The following is a 6,636-nucleotide window of genomic DNA, read 5'->3' as shown; positions in this document are numbered from 1 at the left end:
GAGCTGACAGGAGACTGGAAGCCCCTCCGAGTCACGCCGCCCGGCGGCGCGGGGACCGCTCGCCCGCAGTGCCACGGGCAGCACTGCCGTGCCCGGCGCTCTCCCTCCGCTTCTGCATCCCCCGCTCCTCTGATCTGCCTCCACGTCCTGTGGTGAATTTTTTTCTTTTCCCTCCCGAGAGAGAGAGGGCGGGGTAGGTCCCCTCCTCTGCTCCCCCTCCCTTTCCTTCTTGGTTTGAATTTCTTCCCCCTGGCATTTCACTGGCTCCCGGAGCGAGAGGCAGGAGCCGCACGGAGGGAAGAGGAAGGCTGCGCCTCCCCCGCGGCTCCCAGCCCGGCAGAACTGGAGCCTGCAGGGGTGCGGGGAGCAGAGGACGCAGCGGGAGGGGCCCGGCTCTCTCCCGCGCTGAGGACAGCCCACCTCCCCGGGAGAAGCCCACGGAGAGACGCGCGGCGTCTCGGCAACGAGCTTTCGGAGTCCCGCGAGCCGGCAAGTCGAGGATGGTGGTGGCTCCGCGAGCCGGCTGCGGGGCAGCGCTGTCGCTCTGGATTGTCAGCAGCCTCCTCTGCAGAGCCTGGACGGCCCCAGCCACGTCCCGTAAGTAGCCCCCCGCGAGCGCGCGCCGCGCTGGAGCAGTTTCAGTGCCGCATTGAGGGGCCACCCTGGGGTGGCAACTCGGAGGCGCCTTCGCAGTTCTGGCCCCTGGTGCGTGCGGGTGTCTCCGCCGTCACGCACTTACAGCCACTGCAGCACCGAAACTCCAAGCCCGGCGCTCCCGGTGGGGGTGGGGGTGGGGGAGAGGGCTTTTGAGGCGAGTGATGTTTCTGGAAAGTTGTTCTTGGTCGTGGAGGTGCGTCGGCGACTGCTTGGTTAGAGTGATGAGTGTGGATGACAGCTTCCTAAGAGTTATTCTCACACTTCGGTGTGTTTGTTGTGGAGGGAGTTCATGGCATTTGGCTCAGGTAGGTCAGTGAAAGAAAAGTGAAGACTAGGGCAAAAATAAGTTTCTTATTTTTATTTATGGTTTTAACTTCAATGAGCACAGATTTGGGGATGAAAGAGGAGCACATTTCAAGCAGTTTGGGCACGATGGACTTCTCTCACCCGCCACCCCGTAACAAGTTTATGACCGTTTAGTACTTGCTTCTTGAAATGGAAGACAGTGAATGCAGTATTGTAACTGAAATTGCTTTAATTCTCTGGCAGTTTGATATAATACAGTCTGGGGCTTGGGACAGGCAGGGCAAACCCTCAGTAATGTAGTAATGAACACATTTCTTAAGAGTTCTCAGGAAAACGATGCTGTTCAATATGTCTAAGTCTTTGTGTTTTAGCAAGCTTTTTTAAAAAGAAAAGGTTGCTCAGGTTTTCCAGGGGTTAGCAAGAGTGTAAAGAAATAGAAGATTCTAGCCCATCTTCTGATTTGCTTTGGAAGTGCACAGTGTGCATCTAGAGAGGAAATGCATAATCGCTCCTGTGGTTCAGAAAGAGTTAAACACTAGAGAGACTGCCTATGGGAATCTTAGGATAATATTCATAAGCACATAGTACTTGTTGATGAGAATGAGTTACTTATTAAAGAAGAATCATGGAGATTTTAGTTTGAAAATAAATGTTTTCCATTTAGGAAAAAAAAAAAAGTTTAGTGTTTTCCAGAATTCATTGTATGTATAATCCTATCTCTGTTTATGAGATCTTGGGATGCTTTGATGCATCTTAACTCGTATGTTAATATTAATGTTCTTATTCCAAGGTGTAAATATTAATAAGAATAACCATTGAAAAAAGGACTTTATAAGTCATGCTAAAGAATCTACTACAAAAAAATGTCATGTGATGAACCAGTATTACAGTTCTGACGTATTTTCCCAAGTCTTGTATTTGCTTCTCTTTTCTTGCAAGATGGGAAGTCACTAAGTGGCAGTTTGTAATGGACTTGAGAAAAATTTTATAGCTTTTTCACAAACGGATTGAACCTCCAAAAAGTGATTTGTTATTAATATATGTATGTTGATTTTATATATTTAAACAGAAATTATGAAGGCACAATGCTCAGTATTAATATTTATGTAAATATATAACTATATCCTGAGAAAAGTAATCTGACGAAATTTCAATTTCCGTTTCAAGATCTGGTCATATAGAACTAACTGCCACTTTTTTTAGAAATTAAATTCATTATAAATTAAATTAATTATATTCACTGTTTAAAGGCCCTCATATCCAGGATTTTTCTTGGGTTTTATATTGCATCTTTCTGTATACTCTAATTATAATGGATCCATCTGAAACATTTGCCGTGTATCAAGAATGAGTGGCATACATGCAGCCACTGGGTTAATGCATTTTAAGAATAGAAAAGTTGTTTCAGAAATATATTCTTAGTTTTTACAACTTAGTTAGAATTTGGTGATGAGGAAGAGCAGAGAATATTACTTTTAAGATAGTTAATACTTATGTTTGATTAAGATTTATTTATTTATTAGCTCTTATTCTTTATTGATTAAATACGTAAAATGGCTTAATTAAGATGACTTTTTATTTCATTTGAATTTAAATTGTCTGACTAAAACCCAGTTTCCCTGAATCCTGAAATCAATGAAATAATAAGAATGATGTAGACTTTATTGATTAGAATAAGCTTCACATATTCAGTGCTTTAAAATTAAATTATAATTTTATACTTAATGAAAATGTTTATATTATACTCAACTCTGAAAAAAATGATAGTTATATTCTTAATACTGAAAACACTCAAAAGGAGAAAAAAATGGTAACTACATGAATCTAAGATAATGAACAACTCAACCAGGAGAGGTCATCACAAGACAAAAAGTAGCATGAAAATCTAAAAGTAATGTTTTTATTTGGTACTCATTTTAAAAAATATGATGACTATGCTAAAACTTTCTGTCCCTAGGTAACTTTTTAAGGTATTGGATATTTCTAGAAGATGCAGTTAATATTTTTCATTTGATAACAGTACCATTTTAAAATATATTTGCTTCTGGCTTATTTCTTTTTCTCTGTTATTGAAATGTATATAAAAATGGTGTTACTGCTAATAGTATGTTTTTTACAACTGGACTAAAACTAAAGAAGCTCATTTCTGGGAGTAAGTAGAAATAGAATCTAATTGCCTGAGTGCAGATGAGCTGCTGCTGAGCTGATGGAATCATATAACCTCCCTTCTTGTAAATACATACATACAGGACGCATACGTAAAGTTTAAGTAGGAGATTTTACTCTTAGGGAATTGCTTTTATTTGAACGTGTTTGAAAGTCACGGACAGTACAGTTCTAAATGATGAGGAGTTTGAGCTGGCATTTAATGAATTTAACTTATTTTTGAAGTATACTAATTTTTGACTTAAACAGTGCTTTCTGATAAAGTTCACTTTACATTATTTTGTATTATTTTGTATACCCACTAAACTATAATTTCACTGACTGTCACATTTGAGAAATGTTTTCAATTGATACTTTCTAACAAATATGTTTATATATATAAAAGCATATATAAACACAAATGTATATAAATATACACACATATATATTTGGTAAAATCCTTTAAATACATATTACATAAGGTATAGATACATATTATTATTTAATATAGTGTATACATTATATATTTATTACATGTAATGTATGTATACATTTATGTATTTTCTAATGTATCTTTCAAGGAGTTAAAGCAGCTTACAATTTTATAGATAGGTCTTTTTCATGTGCTATTATTTCAAGTAACTAATGCAACAATATCAAAACAATAGTATATTGATCTATTTCTTCTCCAGTTCATATACTCTAAAACATTAGAGGTAGTACATTATTTACTTAAGTAAATTATTACTTAATAATTTAATTCTAAGTGCTGATATTCAGGGAACAGGAATTTTTGCCAAAATTTTCTCCATTAACATTGATATATGGCAAAATTGGCCAAAAAAATGAATCCCCAAATTCAATTTAGGTTTTTATTGACTTTTATACAGTTATAAACATACAACATATCATTTTGAGATAAGTAACATCTATGTTGTTTGATGTGCATTATATTTTTAAAATCACATTTCTAATTTTTTTTCTATTCTAATTTGGAGGATATTTCAAGTTCTATAACTTCTTTAAGATTTTAAATCACTTGTCTTAAGTATAAATTCTTCCAGAGTAAATCTTAATAGGTCTTTAAAAGTGAACTAATAAGTCTTCTTGTCTGATGTAAACATAAAGGGAATTTGATATACATCTGCTTGTCTTGCTACTCTTTTTAAGATTTTAAAAGATATTTGTTGAAAATAATGTATAGAATAAGGAGAGATTCTAGGCTTAGAAATTCTTAACTCATCATATCTAGTGTATGATTATCTTAAGAGTATTCTTCATGTTTGTGTGGTGACTAATGTTGATGGAATGAAGAAATAAAACATGTAATTTCAAAATTTTCCTATATCTCATTGACTTAAGAAGTGCTTTCTTTTGTCATTTATTGCTACTTGCAAAGGTAAAGAACAGAGTACATAATTTAAATCTCAAAACTACAATGTTACGGAGATAAAGCGAAAGTCATATTTCTATGTATATCGGTATCTGAAATTGAATGTTGTCAGTATTTCTAGAGAAATACATATCTTAAGATAAGTAGCTCTTAGCAAAATAAGACATTTTTATAATCATCTAATATTTGGCCATTGGAAGAAATTATGTGGGTTTTTTTGGTCATTTTAATATGTACAAATAATGATGAAATGATCTTCAAATAGAGAACATTCCAAATGAGAAACTTAGAATCTGAACAGAATGATAAGTTCAAATATTGGATCCCCCATCTCCTGGGGTCTGTAGAACTTGTATGTTGTTTTTCTGACCAACTAAAGATGTCGGGACATTGAGGTGCTACCATCTTTCTCCCTCCTAATGTTTCCTTTTACATGGAGCGAAGTCCACTTGTAACATTTTTAGCCTCTATCTCTGCAGTTCACTCATCCCTTCTGTGTAAAGTGGAGGGACTTACCTGCCAGGTGACTTTGGGTTAAGGATCTAGCATAGCTGAGCCCCTCTTCTTCCTTCTGAGCTGCCTGCAAAGGGTATAGATTCTAGACGTGTAAGAGTAGGCTATGCCTCTGCCTTAATGTGTGTGATAAATGAAAAGCCTAAAGTGTTTCGGTTCTTCCTGTGGCTAGAAAGTTTGTTTAATTGCAGAGTTAAGGTTAATGCATCCCATTGTTGGCACACAGCTAAGCCCTATTCAGCAATTATTGTGTGAAGGGTGATACTTGCTCTCCACCTGTGACTCCTATTCTAATCTAGAACTCAGAAAAGAGAGTGCTATTTATTGTACCCTGTCAAACCCAAAGGTATTAAAATGCCAGTAATAAGCTTATTTAGTATTGAACTAAATGAACATGAGAATATTTTTGCATGTTTTAAAAACCAGCAATGAAATAAGACTCATTTTTCCCTTCGATGTTAAGTTGGAGAGTTGTACTTATTTTAACTATGACCTTCTAGAGCCCCCATTCGTTCATTCACTCATTCATATTTCTATTATTAGTGATATTTATTTTAGAAAGACGTTTGGAATACCATTTCCTTACCTACAGTCAATATCATTACCATTTAAAACACATCTTGTTTATTAAGGACTTCAGTGGCTACACATTCAACTGAATCTTACCTATTTATCAGGTGAATTTGACATGCCTTGAGTTGGTAGCTACTTTGTGTCCATGTTCCTTCTGCACAATCACGAAGAGTTAGACATTTGGGTCAGTTATTCTTAAAAAAAAAAAAAAGGAGTCATTTGCACTTTGAAAACAAAGTTGATAATTTCCTCAATTGTAAATTTTGATAAAAAGGTTTAATTCATTTTGGGGGTAGACTTTTCATAATAACAGCTTGAAGTAGCTGATTTTTTTATAGCTCTCCAGATTTTAAAACCTCCCATGATAGTAGGAAATCTGGAAATAAAGATGTATTCATTGGCTCTGAGTTTGCTTGCTGAAGATATCATATTTTTGGTATACAGTAAAAGTGCTGAAGGAGTACAGAAGAGCTCCTAAGGGCCATATTCTACATTTTAGTTATGATTTAAGTTTGTTTGAAATATTCTCATGATCATGCATAGAAATATATTCTTCAATGTTTTCGTGTTTAAGAAGGAGGTAAAACTAGTTTCTGGGAATACTTTTACAAGGAAAAATTATCTCCAAACATATATAAGGTTCTCCTTCCCTTTTCAAATACATTCATCCCCTGCTTCATTTGCACTGGAATGGTGGTCTTAGTGGTCTGGGAATATGAATTATAGAAAGTGGCAGTGGAGATGCGACCTTCACACTGTTAGGTTCCCTAAATCTGTGTTGTGTGCTGCGTCTACACTGGAATCAAGTTATATAAAATTTAATTCAATTCAGCAGGGATTTGCTACCTTCTATGTGTTAGATGTCATGTCAAAAAAGTATGTAAAAAGAAAAATTCTGCCTTGACTCCTAATTTTCTACTAACTACTATTACGATGTCAGCTATGTCATTCAATTATAATATCTTTTCAAAGGAATACATGGAAAAAGTAAACATACATGCTGAATTAATAAAACAGCTTATTATGTGGTGAAATACCATGCTTTGCCA

The sequence above is a fragment of the Ursus maritimus genome, unplaced genomic scaffold (assembly GCF_017311325.1).
Source record: "Ursus maritimus isolate PB19 unplaced genomic scaffold, ASM1731132v1 scaffold_3, whole genome shotgun sequence".
NCBI classification, from domain to species: Eukaryota; Metazoa; Chordata; class Mammalia; order Carnivora; family Ursidae; genus Ursus; species Ursus maritimus.
The sequence above is the reverse complement of the archived record's forward strand: the minus strand, read 5'-3'. Positions refer to the sequence as shown.